The sequence below is a fragment of the Mustela erminea genome, chromosome 2 (assembly GCF_009829155.1).
Source record: "Mustela erminea isolate mMusErm1 chromosome 2, mMusErm1.Pri, whole genome shotgun sequence".
Lineage (NCBI taxonomy): Eukaryota > Metazoa > Chordata > Mammalia > Carnivora > Mustelidae > Mustela > Mustela erminea.
Genome location: NC_045615.1, coordinates 86,431,646 through 86,452,114, shown reverse-complemented (window position 1 = coordinate 86,452,114; position 20,469 = coordinate 86,431,646). Strand labels below are relative to the sequence as shown.

General features: G+C 33.1%; 1 long non-coding RNA gene across 1 annotated transcript; it reads left to right on the top strand.

Annotated features, from left to right (window-relative positions):
* Window positions 1-1,470: 1,470 nt before the first annotated feature.
* Window positions 1,471-10,070, top strand: LOC116583441. Its single transcript, XR_004282732.1, has 3 exons — window positions 1,471-1,555; window positions 1,911-1,913; window positions 10,058-10,070. It is a non-coding gene; the product is annotated as an uncharacterized LOC116583441 (long non-coding RNA).
* The last annotated feature ends 10,399 nt before the right edge of the window (window positions 10,071-20,469 follow it).

Below are 20,469 nucleotides of genomic sequence, written 5' to 3'. Positions count from 1 at the left end.
GGCTGTTATCTTAGACTTTTGACAGTTTCAAATGAATAAGTCTAACTGAAAGCCAGTTGAATAATTTTGAAAATCAGCAGCATTTTAAAAATTTCACACATTCTTTTTTTTTTTTAACTGTGTCTTGCCCATTACTACAAGTTGAAGTATGATAATTCTAGTCCAAGTTTTGGAAGTTCTTGATGCAGCTAGATTTTAAAATAATCAAAGTTAATCAATATAGGGAAACACAAGGGGGTTTACACCTTTTAAATGGCCCTTAAATAAAAATCTCATTACATTCATTTATTTTAATAATTTTTTTATCTTTTTATTAAATTTTGTTCTTTAGGGATGCGTGGGTAGCTCAATCAGTTAAGCACTGGCCTTCAGCTCAGGTCATGATACCAGAGTCCTGAGATCTAGTCCCACATCTGGCTCCTTGCTCATCAGGCCACCTGCTTCTCCCTTTGCCAGCAGCTTCCCATGCTTGTGCTCGATCTCTCTCTCTCTGACAAATAAATGAGTAAAATCTTTCCAAAAAATTTTGCATTTTATGGGCATAAATAATTTTTATCTATATGTCTTCCTGAATTAGGATCTCCAAAGCATCATCATAAACTTTATCTGAACATGATTTTTAAAAATATCCTTGGTATCATGATGTCATATAGTTTTTAAAAAGACAAATTTTATTGGTGATTTTAAGATAATGAAAAATATAATTTCAATGGATTCTTATCTTAACTTTTTTTTTTACTTCTAAATTAGTTTTTGAGGTTTAATTCTGACTTCAGTGTACTTATGTGAGATGAAAATGTATTTTATTTATAGATACTTTACAGTTTGGTTTATCTTGGGCTACTTTCTGAAAACATTCAATAAAGTAATGACAATGAGCTCTTTAGTAGTGGCAGCTGGTTTGTAAACTGACAGTCATAAGCTGATAAACAAAAATTATTAGTCAATACTAGCAACATTAAGTCTTTTAGTTACTAGACTTAGTAACATTATCTAAAGTCACAGAGTCAAAATTAAGGGAGAGAGATTATATTGATTGAATTCTACATGATTTAATTTGATAATGAAAGAAAAAAAATATGAGTGCATCTTAACAAACTCCCTTAATAGCATCACCTTCATTCATATATATATGTGTGTGTGTGTGTGTGTGTGTGTGTGTGTGTGTGTATAAATGATTTTCTTGTTTTCTTTCTTTCTATTCTATTCTCCTATTCAACAAAGTTGTTCCTGTCAATATGTAATTGGCCTGCCATTGTTTTTAGTCATCATTGTTAAGGAATGAATGTCTGTGTCCTCCCCACATTTATATATTGAAGCCTTAACCACCACTGTGATAGGTTGGCCTCATTGTGGGGTTAAAAGAGGAAGAGAGACCCAATCTTTCTCTCTCTTCATATAGGCAATCTTTCTCTCTCTTCATATAGGCACAAAGAGTTTGTAAAAAATAAATAAATAAAACAAAATGACCGCTGCCTATAAGCCAAAAGAAGAGATCTCTGAATGAAATCTACCTTACTATCTTCTTGACCTTGGACTTCCAGCTTCTAGAATGGTGAGAAATAAATTTCTATCATTTAAGTTACTTAAGTTTATGGTATTTTATCATGATAATACAAGCAGACTAAGACAATCATCTTTTGTCCTAATCTCATATTCTGCAATCTTTCCCTCTATAGTGATGACATCTGTTCCAAATAAGAGCAATATCAGTTCACAATATCTAGACAAATATTTTTATATGGGTGGTATTTATCACTAACTCAGTTTATATTACTTTGCTCAGATCAAAAAGTTAATAATTCAAGGACAAAATTAATTCATGGTCCTGATAATTTTGTGGAATTAAATGTATTTTCACTATTGAGAAAATATTTGCTTTAGTGCCCTAGCTTCTTGCTTCAAAATAGCAAGTTTCTAAAATTATAGCAGCTATAAATTCTTTTGAAATGTTTTGGGAAATTTACTTCTTTATTGTAGTTAATGCTGTTAAAACAAAGAAACAACAAAGAGCCATTAATTCATGCAAAAAAGAATATTTTGTTTCATTTTGCTTTTTCACTTTCTTGTTTTCATGAATTAACATTGTGTTATCATTTGTTTATTTGTTAAAAAGCTAGTCCTTTATTCTAAATATATTTGAGATTTTAATTTATTTATTTTTTTAAAGATTTTACTTATTTATTTGTCAGAGAGAGAGAGAGAGAGAGCACACAGGCAGAGTGGCAGGCAGAGGGAGAGAGAGAATCAGATTCCCTGCTAAAAAGGAGCCCCATGCAGGACTCAATCCCAGGACCCTGGGATCATGACCTGAGCCGAAGGCAGCCACCTAACCGACTGAGCCACCCAGGCATCCTTTTTTTTTTTTTTTTTAAAGTTATTTTTGAGATTTTTAAAAAGATTTTCTTTATTTGTCAGAAAGAATGAGAGAGAGAGAGAAAGAGAGCTCAAGCAGGGGGAGGGACAGAAAAAGGGACAAGCGGACTACTGCTGACCAAGGAGCCTGATGAGGGACTTGAATCCAGGACCCTGGGATCATGAACTGGGCTGAAGGCAGATGCTTAACTGACTGAACCCACAGGCATCCCTATTTTTGAGATTTTTAAATTCTTCTTTCACTTAAGTTACATTAAAGAAATAGGTGGCCAGTGGGTTTTCATTCTTCATGGGACCATACACAGACTTTTATCTCTCTAGAGATGCTTACTGAGTGACTGGATAGAGGAAATCCATCTTGTCAAAATGAGTTTCCCAAATTATACTTTTCTTTTCATAGGATACTCTGAAAAAGAAACATGCACACTTATTGATTTTTAACTAAATATTTTATCATAATAAACAAAGTTAGTATGTTCTGAGGGGATTAAAACAATCACCTAAGTTAAACTACTGGTGTGTAGGAACAGAGAACAAATAATTATGACATATTTTTTAATGTATTATATTGTTAATTATCCAACATTATGCTCTTTGATTTAACTACAAATTTGAAGATAAAATTTTGTGGATTTTTTATGTGTATAATATATTAGTTTCCTTTATTTTCATTCAATAGAAGATAAAATGACTAATATCTCAACAACTTTCATCATAATCCACTTTGGAACCTACATATATCATAATTCTTTTTAAATTTAGACACAGAAATTTCTCTAATGGGTTGATATTTAATTTTTTGTCATGTTTTGGCTTCAAACTGCTGTTAGACTATTCAATAATAGATAAATAGTGTTTTCGATGCCAGTCATTTCTTAGTGTCAATTTTTTAGACATGAAATATTTGTCTTCCTTATTCTAAAGGATAAATAGATTTAGTTATGCATGTTTACATTTATTAAAATGTTGTAGACAAAAGAAAATCATCAGTATAATCCAGTTTTGACAACTTTACCACATATCACAAAACAGATTTAGATTTATACACTTTTCAAAGTATAAAAAGCTTGAACTCACTGAGCCTAGGCCATTTACAGTGACTTTATTCTATTTTGTAATAACTACTTTGGTATTAACACTAAGGAAATATTACAATAGAGTAGCTGTAAATCTAACCCAGGTCTCTTATGATGATTAGTACCTTGGATCCTCTGTCTTTCTATTGAAGCCATAGACAACAAAATTCTGGATGAATATAAATTAAATAAAGTTATTAATTAAAGTCAATTGACTCTACAACAAATACAACCTTGCTACCAACCACACACCCTTAAAAGGAGAGGACTGTGTTCATTGAGGGAATATAGGGATACATATGTGAGGATAAAGAAATTAAGACATTTCTCAGTGTTTCTGAACTTTGGGTAAATGTGGAAAACTGTGTAGATATAAGATTATGAGAAGAAATGAGTCTACTGCGCCTTACAAATCTCAAAATTATCTAGCAAATGCTTCTTTCTAGAGTTTCACCTTCACGGATGAATATTGTCACAGAAGGCAAATTGCACTACACAGAAGGGAATAGCATAATAGAAGAGTTTCAGATAGCCAGTGCAGAGAGGTCTGAAGGACTTAGATTCTTAGATACTCTGCTTATCACCAATTTTTTTCCTTTTAATTTCATAGTATTTATCTTGCTCCTCTTCTCGTAACTTTTTAAGATAGATGTTGTCATGCAAATAAGGGTGAATTGCCAAACAGTACCATATATGATAAAGACTTTTTACTGAAAAAAGAATCACATAACCGGATCACTAAAAGTGTATGGGTCGCCTGCCAATTTTCTACTCTGAGGCACATCCAAGAAATATGGCAAAGCTGAATGTCAGACTTCAGGAGAGAAGACTCTCCCTTTGGGATGAAGGACTTTTTTTTTGGCTGCCTAATTAGAGTCAAGTGGAAAATGTTTTCACTTCTCTACTAATGGCTAGATATTTCTGAGAGAAATTTCTTACGGATTCCCAAAAAGACTTGCCCAATTTAACAACCAATTCCTGGCAGTAGCCATTTTGGTGCTGAAATGCTTATTTTTTATTGGCTTGCCTTTTCCACATTTGGCCCAATTTGGTCCTCATGCTTGCTTTCACTCACATTCTCTCACAAAATAAAATCCAAGCATTTGCCTCAGGTTCTGCAATCTGCCTAACCTAGGTCAGAGAATCTCTCTTATTCTTCATATTGATACCCAACAAGCATGATGTAAGAAAGGACAATTTTAGTGCCATTCATAAACATAGATATAAAAACAAAATTCCCTATATAAATTATTAACAAACTAATCCAACTTTATAGCCAAGTGGCAACTAGACAAAGATATTATTGGCCAAAGAGAATTAACCAAGCTGTACTTATCCTAAGAATGGAAGTTAGAATTTACTTTGGAAAAGTGATATATATATCATATATATATATATATTTTATATATATATATATATATATATATATATATATGTAGACTATGTATCTCCTATGTTCTACTTTTCACTTACTTTGCATCTTTTAATCCCAAGCTAGAACTCTCATGTATTCTTGGTGAGAAGGTAAACTTGAATGACTACTTTGACTTTCTGTATTTATTTTATTACATTAAAAAATATATATGTAGGGACACCTGGGTGGCTCAGTGGCTTAAGCCTCTGCCTTCGGCTCAGGTCACAGTCTCAGGGTCATGGGATCAAGCCCCACAATGGGCTCTCTGCTCAGCAGGGAACCTGTTTCCTCCCTCTCTGTCTGCCTCTCTGCCTACTTGTGATCTCTCTCTCTCTCTCTCTTTCTCTCTGTGTCAAATATATAAATAAAATCTTTTAAAAAATATGTAGTACTCTATAAACTAGAGATTCTACTCTTATGTTATATAATTGCCACATGCACAGACACACATTCATACCAGATTATATACTTAAAATATTTATTGAAAGATTACTTGCTTTGGCCACAATTTGATAACAACACAGATTAAGCAACCAATATGTAAGTAAATACATTACAATTGTATGCATCCAAGAGAACAGTACAGAATAACAAACATTAATGAAGTAGAGCTACTAATAAAGACCTTGATGAATCTTAGAACCATATTACTAAAGGAAAGGTGTCACAGAAAGAGACATCAAATAATAAACCATTTATATAACTTTTATAACAGATAAAATAAGCTATATTATCCTCTATATTATAAATAAAGCTATATTATAAAATATAAATATAAAAATATAAAATAAGCTATATTATCCCCTATACATGGGATACATGGGTGCTAAACTGAAGCAAAAGTTAAGAAATGAATTTCTGTAAATTTCAGGGTAATGTTAACCTTTAGAAGATAGGAGAGTTTGGATCAGGAAGTTGCAGGAAGGGTCTACTGGAAATGCCAGCCATGTTCCATTTGTTGATAAGAGCAGTCATTGCATGGGTTTATGTTATTGTAATTTTTACATTTCTGTACTGTACATTTTTTCTATTTTTCTATTTCACATAAAAAATCTTTAAATATAAATTTTCTTTAACTTTTTCTCTTATTATCAAAATGAGTTGCTCCCCCTTTTGACTGTATTCTTTGTTATACAGGAGGTATATTTACTTTCTAAAACTGATGTAGTAATATTACATTTTACAACTTATTTTCAGTAAAAGTGAGAAGATAGGGCAAAAACAAACTAAATGTAAATTATTTTTTATGATATTAGGGATAACCTTTTATATTTTGTTCTCACTTATAAAATTGGGGTAATAATGATAAGTTTATTGAGTTGGTACCCTACAAAGAATCTAATAAATCTTTATGTGATGGGCACAGTAAGAAAGAGGTGATTTTAAAGCATTTACATATGAAAATGACTTCTTTAGAGTTCCTCACCTATGACTTGGCTAAAGCAATTTAGAATGAACTGATTGAAACTGATCTTTTCACCTCAAATCATTGGCCTACAGTAATACTGATCTCATATAAGTTTCACAGAGAAAGCTTAAGTTATAACTACCTCACCATGTTCTAAATTCTTCAATTCAAATCATTATCTAAAGATCAGCATCAAAATTTGCACAGCATATACACCAATTCTGCATTTTAAGGAGATCTACAGTGATTTGTACGAACATTAAAATTTCTTAAGGACTGAGCTACAGAACTCTAAAGAATCAAACTTTATGATCTGAAATGTAAAATATTGCATCCTGTGTTATTAAACGTTATATAAATGCCATAACAAATTGAACATAAAAGCTAACATTTTTGCAGTTGAATAATTTCAACAAAGTATTTAAAAGAGCATGCAAATAAAGCATAAAGGATGTTGAAGTGGAGAAATGTTTTCAAAAACCAAAGCCAATAGAATTATTGCAGATATTTGGAATGAAATATTTAGTACAGTAGAATTAAGATGAAAAAAAAAAGAAAGATTATAACACAGAATATATTAAGTATAATTGTGATCAAAAAGCTTACGTTTTGTGGGCACCTGAGTGGCTCAGTCCATTAAGCATCTGCCTTTGGCTCGGGTCATGATCTTAGTGTCCTGAGGTGGAGCCCCATTATCAGGTTCCCTGCTCGGAGAGAGTCTGCTTCTCCCACTTCCTCTGCCCCTCCTGCTCATACTCTTTCTCTCTCCCTTTCTCTCTTTCAAATAAATAAATAAATAAAATTTTTAAAAGCTGTATTTTTAAGTAAGTTCAAACTGAGTTATTCCTATAAAATATGTAACAGAAATGATGCACTTAATTTTAGTAATATTGCCTTCCAGTTGTTTAGAACTTAGGCTGGTCATCAGGAACACAAAATGATATAGGAAAATTTTGCTCATGTCTAGTGCCCAATACCCTTAAGGTTTTCATTATTGTTTTGTTTTGTTTTGTTTTGTTTTTTCCGAATTTGGGAAATACCAAAGCCTTTATTTTTACTTTAATTTTTACCTTGTACAGAATAAAATTTATACAATTCATGTTAGTAATAATTTAATTCACATGTTCCATATACTACTTGTTAGAGTGACCAAGCATTGTAATATCTTTAAATGTAATAATCAAGCATATTATTACTTACATTTTCATAAAAGTAGGGTATTAAAAAATCCACATAATATTTACTCTGCTTTATTTTCCTCCTGTCATTCCAGAGTAATGTAGGTGACTTGTAAATCACAGTGACACTGTGCTCTCCTTTGTCAACTCCCTGGGAGGTCGTAGTTGCATAATTCCTGGTCTTCATGGAAAAGCACTTCCTGGAGTTTTGCAAGACATGATCTTTGTGTACAAATGTCAGGGTCCTGGGTACCACTGTGCTTCTTCAAGGGATTACAACTGCTTACATCCTGAAACAACACTCAGGCTCTCCAATTGCATTGTCATGTATTATCTGTGCCCACCAATTATGGAATGGCAGCATCCTCAGATAACCCTCCATACCATCTGTCCCTTATTATAGGATAGGGGGTATAAATATCCATAATATTTCATCTTGATCACATGTGTCAGGTAGAACTGTGAAACACAATGACTTTCTCTGCAGCATCCTTCATTCCACACCCTCCACTCTCCTTCTCCCACCACCAGTCTTTTCAACTGCCCTTCCTAGCAACTTCTTGAAGCTTCTTGAATTCCCCATTCCCACTTTCTTCATCTTTAAATTAGCCAACTAACCCACGAGATGAAAGTTCTAAGAAGAAATTAAGCTAAATATGTGGAAAGCAAGCCATTGTCTTGGCCCACAGTAAGTGCTAGATCACTCCCAAGTTCAAACTGATTGTACCTATTCAGTTTCCATACAGTTAGCCAAGATTTTGTGAGTGCAGCAATTAAATATTGTAGTGATGCTTTTGGCAAGACTTATCTCTCAGGAGGGACTTTCCTACTGGAATAGAGTATATTTCATCTTTAGAAAAACACATGGAGGTTTAATAGGTCATACAGTGAGACACTTGGTAAAATACAAATGTGAATATCCATATTTTAGATATATATAAACATATATATATACACATATAAGCATACATATATAGAGACACAAATATAATATCTGCATCAGTACTAATGCACAAATTTGGGGTTATTGTTTCATTTTATGTATTAAACTTCATGGGTTATATAATGGTCACTATAGAAATGGTACCTTCTTTTACATAAAAGTAATTAAGATGCTCAGAAGGTTACTATGTTCAATCTTTTGGTTTCACCTTCCTGAAATTGGAAATAGAATATTGTTTAGAGAGGTCTTTCACTCCTAAAATTGCATTCTTGCATTTATGTTGGCCTTCAGGGAAAATGCAAACACATTGATTTAACTTGGTAGAAGAGGACACAACATTTTTAAATGTAATTTTTTTGTTAATGGAAATGCACCCAGAGGATCAAGGGCTGATACACATTTTAAATCAATTTGAATGGGCAAGATTCAAGTTCTAAATACCTCTTTGATTACCCATGGGGAAAAAACCTTATTTAGTATAGGTTTTAAAAAGTGCACCTTAAAACATTTTAAACAATAACTGTGCTATAAGTAAAGCATAATAAAATATGTCATTATTTTAGTAATCAACACAGTAGATAAACAACCCAATTTTAAATAAATTTGATATTGGCTTATCTGAAATGTATTATTAAATACATTATTAAACAAGATTAATATGACTAACCTTACAATGCCTTTTCTAAATTATTTAAATTGGCAAAACATTAAAAGCAACTCAATTGTAGTAAGAATGAATAAAAGCTTGGATTTAGAAAATTATCTCAAATCCTTAGATTGATTTAGTGACAACTCTCTGCCTCTGCAATAAATAAAGCAAGCAAGAAGTTAGTAACATAGTAATTTTTTAATATAGAAAAATGTATGAATGCACTTATATTATATCTGTTTCTTTTAACTCTATTCCCTCTGGCTAATTTTGGCCCAAACATTTTGATTTTGTAGAGTTATAAAACAAGAAAACCTTTAGATATTTTGGTTTGCACATAAGATATTGGGAGATTTTCCTGACCTAAATAATTTTATGTATGTATGTATGTATTTAACTATTTATTTACTTTAAGGGATTTCATTTATTTATTTGACAGAGAGAGAGAGAGCGAGAGAGCGAGCGAGCACAAGCAGGGGGAGAGGGAGCCCAATGTGGGTCTTGATCCCAGGACCTGGCAGATGCTTGAAGGCAGATGTTTAACCTCCTGAGCCATCTAGGTACGAATAGTTTTAAGCTATAAAATGTTTCCTTATTTGTGGTCTTCTTTTCCATCATCTCTTTCATCAAAATGAATTTTAGCATGCTTTGATACTTACTGTTACATATAGATTAATATTATGTTGACAGAATAAAACAGTTGAGTTTATCATCAGATGCAACCAGACAGAGCTGGCAGGACATAGAAAACTATCTATTAGTGGATTTCACAATATACATAACATATAATAGACAAGGATCTATATAGATTTAAATGAAATGTTGAGCTTGATCTGCCAGTGCTATGTAAAGAGAAAAATTCAATATATGATATTTGGCTACGGAGGGATATTTGATGACTTGCATTCATTGTTACTTGTGTTCTTTTTGGATTTTTTGGCATCGTATTCTTTCCTTTTTCTTTTTCTCTTTCTTTTTTTTTTTTTTTTAGTGTATCACAATGAAGTTGGTAGTTAATGCATGTGAGCAGTCCCAAAGTTTAAAAAAAAACCTCATCATGTTTGAGAGTTCCTTTGTAATCAGTAATAGACATTTTATAATATGAAATAAAACTGATGTATAAATCTTGAAAATGACATCTGAAAAGAACCCAAATAGGCTGATGAAAAACAAATGGCATCTAATGTACTTTTCACATTGACTGTGGCAGTGATTTATGATGTTGTCTAAGATGCTAAATATATATCATAAATCCCTTCAACAGAAGTCTTATTGTTTTCATTCATCTCTTTTCCACAAGCCAATACTTCCTGTTTTTATAAACTTCATTGTATGAAAAGAATCATTATTTTTTAAATGCCACTTAAATCCAGATTTTACACTGGATATAAAAACACAATGAGAGGCATTTTGTTTGTTTGTTTGTTTGTTTGTTTGTTTTGTTTGTTTGTTTTATTTTAACTTCACTAGAGAAGGTACCCAAGTGGAAATAAGTGTTTCCACTCAAGATTTCCTCTCTGTGAGGAAGGGGAAAAAAAAATGGTGAAATGTACTACAGTTCAATGTGTCAAGTGTGTGTCAAGTTCATCTTGTACGACACACTCACCTAACAGAAGGATGAAAGAGAAAGAAAAATGAGTGTAAAATGTATATAATATTTGCACATTCCACTAAGTCCAGTAATATGTTACTTATTGTATATATTCTGGCTGAATTATAAATTTTACTATTTGTTAGTGCCTATACCAGTTATATTTCAATTCACATCTCAGTGTTTCTATAAAAATGCTGTTAAATAACATGAAAAATGAAATCATTAACAAGCACAGAACACAGAGATTAGGGCCATGAATTTATTACTGCTTGTCCACTTGTCTACTAATGAAAGAAAATAACTGTTTTCATCAGAGAAAAATGTAAAATATGTTTTTTGAGCTTAAGTTTCCCAGGAAACATTATGCAATCTATTTTTCCCTGAGGCTAGTTTTCTATAAGAAAAGAGGAATGAAATATCACTGAATAACTGGGTTCAAGGCTAACCAAAGTAATGTAAAGTAATATTTGAAACCTTTATCAAAGACCATTACCATCATAAGTTTGCATCATTTGTGTACTGTTGGGTTAAACATTCTGCTAGAAAAAAAAATGTTCTCTGCTTGTTGCATGACTTTTAACATGATTTACATTATTATGCACAATGACAATGTTTAGGAAACTTAAAAGTATTGCTTGTTTTAGACCTAATTTCAGACTTTATAATGACATCCTTTAATTTGGGAGTGGTCTTGATAACATAAGATATGGAAAAGAAAATAGGTGTGGAGCATAAACTAATATGTAGTATTAAAATTAGGAACCATCTAAAGAAGATAAAATGATTAGAGCAGGAGGAGTATGAAAAATGTCTATCTAAAGAGTTTGGAAAGGTAATATATTTGAGTTTGAAATCTGAATTCTGAACTTTGCATTAAAATGTGCTATAAATGTGCTATAATCCAGGCTTTAGGATTCTCAACCTACACAAATAAGAAAGATCTAATTCTGAAATTAAACAAAATCAAAAGTAGACTACTGTTTATGGATTGATTCTTGAGACAAGAGAAATTTAAGAAAATTCCAGAGCAGAAATGGAGTTCTCAACTTCTATGTGAAGCTTGACAGCACAAGACTACACAAGGAAAATTAACCGTGAGTGAAAAATACTTTATAGGAATATTTAATGTATTAAAATATAAATATCTATCATTTCAATCTTGAGAATTTGTCTTAGAATGTGTTTTTAAATTTTAAATATTTGTTAATCAAATTGAACATTTATACTGCTAATTTTGTCATGCTTACATTCATTGTGCTCTTTAGATTAAGAAATAAAGAATAATTGGGATATCTGGGTGGCTCAGTCAGTTAAGTGTCCAACTCTTGGTTTCAGGTTGGGTGGTGGTCTCAGGATCATGAGATCAAGCCCCTCCTCAAGCTCCACACTTAGAGGGGAATCTGCTTGAAGATTCTCTCTATCTGCCACTCCCAACAGCTGCATGTTCTCTCTCTGTCTCTTTCTCAAATAAACAAACAAATCTTAAAAAAAAAAAAATAGAAGATAATTTATATGACATGGTCTCTGACATCAAGATGCTTATATTGAAAAGGGAGAACAAATTGCATATATAATACAAGGTAACTATATAACTACATTAGTTAATGTGCATTTTGTGAGTGAAAGATAAAATTTAGTTACATAGTTAGAATTTAACTTAAACTATAATTATAATTACATTACTCTATAGACACAAAATACATAGATGAGTCTGAGAGGATATTAATATGCAATGGATATTTAGTAAATAAATTTCCCAAACACATGATTATTTGGCTATACGGAACATTTATTGATTCTTGAAAGAAGTAAAGAATCAAAGGTGTATTTTTTTAGTTAGTGTTATGCAGAATAGTTTAGTAATACTATTGAAGTGGGAAAGATTATGCGGCCTTGAATTTGTGAGAGTCAATGGAAAGTAGAGTAATTAGTATGTCTTTTAAGTTCTGGGAAAACAAGTATATTAGAACGACACACAGAGCATTCTTATCTGGAAAACTTCATAGTTTCTTTATTCACATTCTGTAAAAGCTGGTGAAAGGGTCATTCAAGACTGACACTGAAAGAGAATTTCAGAGACCTACTAAAAAAGTAGAGTCAAAGAAAGAAAGCTTATGCCAAAACACTACTAAGTGAAAAATGCATATATTTATTGTCAGTGAAAGTACAAATTAATATTTGGAGGCTGCTAGACAATTTCTATGTCAGATCAAATTTCTCTTTCCACTAGACACTCAAGATTTTTTTGTTTGTTTTGCTTTGTTTTTAATAATTATTAGTGATCTCAACTAATGGGTCAGGGAAAATAATTGTGAATATAATAATGGAGGTAATTTTGGGTATGGAGATACCCAGTGTATATATAAGGGATATTTACACTCACTATACTTTTAGTTTTGTTTTGTGGGCTTTCTGGGTATTACAAACTACTGTTAAAAATTAGACCTTTTGATGAATGTTACACAACATCCTAAGCATCTGAATCTCACCCTAAAGTGGGTGGTTCATCTATCGTCAGTTAGAGTCAGCTTGAGTTCACTTTAAAAATTAATGGATAGGGGCGCCTGGGTGGCTCAGTGGGTTAAGCCGCTGCCTTCGGCTCAGGTCATGATCTCAGGGTCCTGGGATCGAGTCCCGCATCGGGCTCTCTGCTCAGCAGGGGGACTGCTTCTGTCTCTCTCTCTCTCTCTGCCTGCCTCTCTGTCTACTTGTGATCTCTCTCTGTCAAATAAATAAATAAAATCTTTAAAAAAAATTAATGGATAGCTTTTACTCTACAAGAAATTTGTAAATACATAATATTAAAAATGGAATTCTAAAACGTTCTATTTCACCTTTGAAAGCTTCTTAATCAATCCTTTTATTTAAAAAAAAAACAAAATTTTCATTGAATCTGGGAATTTTAGTTAAACTATAAAAAAATAAAGCATTTCCAGGTCTATGAGAAGGAAGACTCAGGTCTTCCTTCTCATAGAAGGATGACAAAATCTGGGTGGCAAAATCTACTTTTAGAAAACTATTTCTTGGGGTTCCTGGGTGGCTCAGTGGGTTAAAGCCTCTGCCTTCAGCTCAGGTCATGGTTCCAGGGTCCTGAGATCAAGCCCCACATCAGGCTTTCTGCCCAGCAGAAAGCTCCTTTCCCCTCTCTCTGCCCGCATCTCTGCCTACTTGTGATCTCTGTATGTTAAATAAATAAATAAAATCTTAAAAACAAACAAACAAACAATTTCTTGCCAATGGGAGAAGATATTTACAAACGACATATCAGATAAAGGGCTAGTATCGAAAATCTATAAAAAGCTTAGCAAACTCAACACCCAAAGAACAAATAATCCAGGCAAGAATTGGGCAGAGGATGTGAATAGACATTTCTGCAAAGAAGACATCCAGATGGCCAACCGAGACATGGAAAAATGTTCACATCACTCGGCATCAGGGAAGTAAAAATCAAAATCACAATGAGATACCACTTCACACCAGTCAGAATGGCTAAAATTAACAAGTCAGGACAGGGCAGATGCTGGCAAGGATGCAGAGAAAGGAGAACCCTCCCACACTGTTGGTGGGAATGCAAGCTGGTGCAGCCACTCTGGAAAACAGCATGGAGGTTCCTCAAAAAGCTGAAAATAGAGCTACCATATGATGCAGCAATTGGACTACTGGGTAATTTACCCTAAAGATACAAACGTAGTAATCCCAAGGGGCACGTGCACCCAAATGTTTATAGCAGCAATGTCCACAATAGTCAAACTATGGAGAGAACTGAGATGTCCATCAACAGATGAATGGATAAGGAAGATGTGAGATGTGAGAAATGTGAGATGTGAGATATATATATATATAGATATAGATATAGATATCTATATACCTATATATCTATATCTATATCTATATATATATAGGAATATTATGCAGCCATCCAAAGAAATGAAATCTTGCCATTTGCGATGATGTGGATGGAACTAGAGGGTATTATGTTTAACAAAATAAGTCAATAGGAGTAAGACAACTATCATATGATCTCCCTGATATGAGGAAGAATAGATGCAACGTGGGGGGTTTGGGGGGTCGGAAAAGAATTAATGAAACAAGATGAGATCAGGAGGGAGACAAACCATAAGAGAATCTTAATCTCACAAAACAAACTGAGGGTTGCTGGGGGTAGGGGGTTTGGGAGAGGGTGGTGGGTTTATGGATATTGGTGAGAGTATGTGCTATGGTGAATGCTGTGAAGTGTATAAACCTGGCGAGTCACAGACCTGTACCCCTGGGGCTAATGATACATTATATGTTTATTAAAAAATAAAAGAAATTTTTAAAAAAAGAAAAGAAAACTATTTCTTGCCATAAAGAAAGAAGTTCCTAAGCAATTGTGTGTCAGGCATTTTGTATTCTGTTGTTCAGTGGAGACTTAGGTTTCATTTTTCCCTTAACAATGGTTCCATTCTACACCCACCCCTATTTCACCATATTGAAAATACCATTTCTCTGAAATGAGCTAAAGCAAGTTTTTCCGAACATGCCAGACACTTTACTTACAACATCTTATTTACTGTGGTAAAAAACAAATCAAAACAAAACAAAACAAAACAAAAAAACAAAAAACAAAAACAAAACCAGGTTATTCTTAAGATTTAAATTGCTACATTAAATTTATTTGTAACCTGGCTAAGTAGTTCACAAAGGCAATGTTAGTAATTAGCTTTTTTTCTCCTCTGTTAGTTTTTAAATATTTATGATTCTTATGCTTTCACCCACCTTTTTTTTTTTTTATATTCAAGTACTATTTTGCACAAAATAAGAATTAAACATAGAAGAAAGCAAACTCCATACAAGGCTTCAGACTTCTATTTGAAATACCAGCTCTTCTTCAAGGGTGGACCTGCCCTGATGCTGTCCGAAAGCAAAGTATTCAAGATAGCAGCATCCTCCAAAAGATCAATACAAACAGCCAACTTCTCATTTCTTCCTAGCCCATGCATACTACCAAACACAAACATAATTATGAAACAGTAACTATATGATTGGTTTAAAGTCATTGTAGGGGCACTTCAGTGGCTCAGCTCAGCTGCCTTCAGCTCAGATCATGATTCCAGGGTCCTGGGATTGAGCTCTGCATCTGGCTCTCTGCTCAGCAGGGAGCCTGCTTCCCTTCCTCTCTCTCTGCCTGCCTCTCTGCCTACTTGTGATCTCTTTCTGTCAAATAAATAAATAAAATCTTAAAAAAAATAAAGTCATTGTAAGTAGACTATTGGGAATGAGAGAGGCAAGCTGGACTGCATGAATAAACAGAAATTAAACAATTTGATTTCATTTAGGAGGATAATGGAATAATGCTATAGCATTCTTTTCACCAAGAACCAGAATGTTCCATTGCAGAAATGTGTTCAGAAAAAAAAAATTATATATATTTTATATATATAACATATATAATAAAAATATATTATATGTGACATATATAAAACAAATATATCCCCATTTATATAAATGGATGAATAGGCATATGTAATTATACATATAATAGATGAATGGACATTAAGACTTCCAACTATTGTGTACTCCTATTTACATGTTATATATAGTTTGAAGTTTTTAACAATGGTATAATCAGGATTAGTATCCCAGTTTGAATGTTTAATGCTTAGTTTATTTGCTTAATCTAGAATATAAGAAAAGAAATAATATAGTGGGGCCATTCTTTATATATGAATAAATATCAAATAGAGAAGGAAATATTTTCAAAAAGAAGTTTAAGAGGGATGTCTAGGTGCAGAATTCCTGTACATATACTGCTACTTGTGTATGCATCTGTGTATGAATGGTAGACTAAATGATAGTTGAATAGATGATAAACGGTAGATAGACAGATACAGAGAGACGGACAGACATCTGTGTGTTTCTTTAATCTGAGCCAGAAAAGGGAAACATAGAATAAGGCCACAGGGTCTGACTTTTCCCATGACACTAGATTAAAAGATGCCAACAGGTTGAATATAAACTTTGAGCTTAGCCACCAGAAATGAACTGTCTCTTTCTCTCAGCTACTGCTCAAGAAAATTATGACTTCAGTGTGGATCATAGATCCTATTTTCAACAAATTACTGTGATTAAGGGGCTATCAACAACACAGCTTCATTTTGAAATGAAATATTGGATCAGATTGGAGCAATTTGAATAGCAACAACAACAACAACAATGATAACAACAAAGTTGGGGTTGGTGTTACTACTTTTTAATTTCCAGAAGAATAAAAAGGTTTTGGGTATAAAAATAATTCATCCCCATTAGAGGCATGTTAACCTAAAAGGAAATCCACACTTCAGAAACAGAATTCTCAAACACTTAACTATCAAAACGTAACCACTTAAAGCAGTATTCTCTTCACCAAAACTGAATTTGATTTTTGAGCTCTGTCTTTGTGTGCTTCTCTATCTAGTTTTATTTCCCTTCTTCTTAGTAGACAACGATCATTTCAAATATGTCATTAGTGATAAGTGTCAGGATAGATTCAGAGTACTGTGGCAGGCTGTATAATGACCCCCTCCCTCAAGATGTACACATCCTAATCTCCAAGAGCCTAAATATGTTACCTCAGATGGCAAAATTAATCTTGCAAATGTGCTTAAATTAAGGATGTTGAAATGGGGAGGTTATCCAGATGGACCCAATGTAACCACAAGGGTCAGAAAGAAACAGAAGTATCAATCAATAGAGATGAGACAACACAAGAAGTTGGTTGGAGAGGTGTGAGAAAATGGCTGAGTCACCAAATGTAAACAGCCTCTGGAAGCTGGGAAGGAAAAGAAACATGTCTTCTAAAGCTTCCAGAAGATTCACAGTCCTGCTGACACCCTGCTTTTAGGTTTTGATCTCCAGTAGAGTGAGAGACAAAATGTGTAGTATCAGAACTGAAGGTTATTTGTCAGAGCAGCAATAGAAAATGATTACATGTATTGCCAAAGGGGATTCAGGGACAGAAATCCCTTTTTGACTCAATGATTGAAGAATGCACTGGAAAGAAAATTATAACTGAGTAGTACTTTGAATGGTTTATAGGATTTCCATCCATTGATGGATGTTGAGGAAGTTGTGTCCTTCTGTTCCGAGGACCTTAATAATCAAAACTGATATGTGAGCTACTCGTTTTGAATTATAAGTGATGTAAATTAGCTATCAGTGGGAGTTCATTGTGTTACTTGAGTGAATTAGTGCATGAATGAATGGACATATAGGCATTTAGTCAGGAAATAATAGAAATATCCTGAAAATGGCAATTAAGACTATATGGATAGAGAGTACTAAAAGCACAATGAGGGTAGAAGACTAGTAATCAGGACTCATTTAATTATCAAAATTGCATGTCTGGATCTCAGTTTTTTGATTTGTAAACTGAGATGGAAGTAGATGTTCTGTGTGATGCCATTTCATATAAAGTAGAAAGATAATAAAGGAACTTTAAGTATGTAAATGATTAAAAATTTTCATTCATTTGATATTAGTGAAGGGATGTGATAAAGAACATTTTTCTAACTTTAATAAATACGTGTATAGTTTGTCTTGATATATTGTTACTATGCCAGATTTGTGTTAGTAAGTATGGAGTGTGGCTCTGAGAGTATGCATTTCCATCAAACTCCTGGCTCAAGCAGAGAATTATGTTTAAAATACAGATTACCAGGCTTTGACCTTTAATGTCTATTTTTTTAACTTTGTGAAAACACTGAGCCTGTAATTTTATTAGGGTGTCAGGAAATTCTTACAGTCCCCAGAAGTTCTGGGATCATTGCATCAGAGCATTTAATTCATATTTTTGACTTACTAATTACTAATCAGGTAAAATAACCTTAAACGCATCAAATCATTTATTATCAGCATAGACACCAGGCAGTAACTGATCAAATTGTGTACATTCAGAAAATTTACTGAGCCTGCGATTTTTTGTTTTCTTTCAGGTCTAAGGAGAAAACTTAATTAAAGCTAGCAAAAAAAATGTGAGAGGAAAGCTGTCATAAAAAGCAAAAGAATAGCACAACTGAAGTAAATATAAGTTGCTATAGTCTTTTTAGTGATGGTTTAAATTGAGATATTAAGCTTTTGATTAAACATTCAGATTTGTGCATGTATATGTGTGTATACATCCATGAGCATGTGCACACACACAAACACACAGACACACACATACATGCACATGCATACACACACAAATTAAAATCCCTCACTCCCAATGACTATTATCAAATATTTTAAAATAAAGAATTGATCCCATTTACAATTGCACTAAAAGCTGTACAATACCTAGGAATAAACCTAACCAAAGAGATAAAAGCTCTGTACTCCAAAAAGTATAAAAGATTTATGAAAGGAATTGAAATGGGCAAACATTCTATGCTCATGGATTGGAAGAACAAATATTGTTAAAACATCTATACTACCTAAAGCAACCTACACACTTAATGCAGTCCTTATCAAAATATTAATAGCATTTTCACAGAGCTAGATCAAATAAACTTGAAATTTGCACGGATTGCATGGAGCACGGGGTGTGGTGCAAAAATAATGAATACTGTTATGCTGGAAATAAAAATAAATAAAAAAAAAAAAAAAAAAAAAAAAAAAAAAAAAAAATTTGTATGAAATCAAAAAAGACCCTAAGTAGCCAAAGGAATCTTGAAAAAGAAAAGCAAAGCTGGACTTCAACTCACATTACAAAGCTGGAAGACTTTGTACAATACTGTACTTTCATAAAAATGGACACATAGATAAGAACAGAATGGAAAACTCAGAAATGGACCTACAACTATATGGTTGACTAATCTTGGACAAAACAGGAAAGACTATTCAGTAGGGAAAAGACAGTCTCTTCAACAAATGGTGTTGGAAAAATGGACAGCCACATGCAGAAGAATGAAACTGGACCACTTTCTTACACTATACACTAAAATAAATTCAAAATGAATGAAAGACCTAAAGGTGAGATAAGAATCCATCAAAATCCTAGAGAAGAACAGAGGCAGTAAACTCTTTGATCAGCGGTAGTAACGTCTTACTAGATATGTCTCCAGAGGCAAAGGAAACAAAAATAAAAATGAAGTGCTAGGACTTTATCAAAATAAAAAGATTCTGCACAGAGAAGAAGCAATGAACAAAATTAAAAGGCAGACTTAAGAATGGGTGAAGATATCTGCAAATGATATATCTGATCAAGGGTTAGTATCCAAAATCTATTAAAAAAAAAAAGACAAGGATACATAAATATACATTTTTCCAAAAAAGACATACAAATGACTAACAGATACATGAAAAGATGTTCAACATTACTCATCATTAGGGAAATACAAATCAAAACTACAGTTAGATATCATATCACATCACATCTGTTAGACTGGCTAAAATTAACAACACAGGAAACAACAGACATTGTCAGGAATATGAAGAAAGGGGACAACTTTTACATTGTTGGTGGGAATGCAAACTGGTGCAGCCACTGTGGAAAATGTAAGGTGGTTCCTCAAAAATAGAACTACTTTGGGGCACCTGGGTGACTCAGTGGGTTAAAGCCTCTGCTTTCAGCTCAGGTCATGATCCCAGAGTCCTGGGATAGAGCCCATCATGGGGCTTTCTGCTCAGCAGGGAGCCTGCTTCCCCCTCTCTCTCTGCCTGCCTCTGCCTACTTGTGATCTCTCTCTGTCAAATAAATAAATAAAATATTTTTAGAAAAATAGAACTACTTTATGATTGTGCAATAACACTAAGTATATATCCAAAGGATGAAAAGAAAAATACTGATTTGAACTGATACAAGCACCCCGATGTTTATAGCAACATTATCTT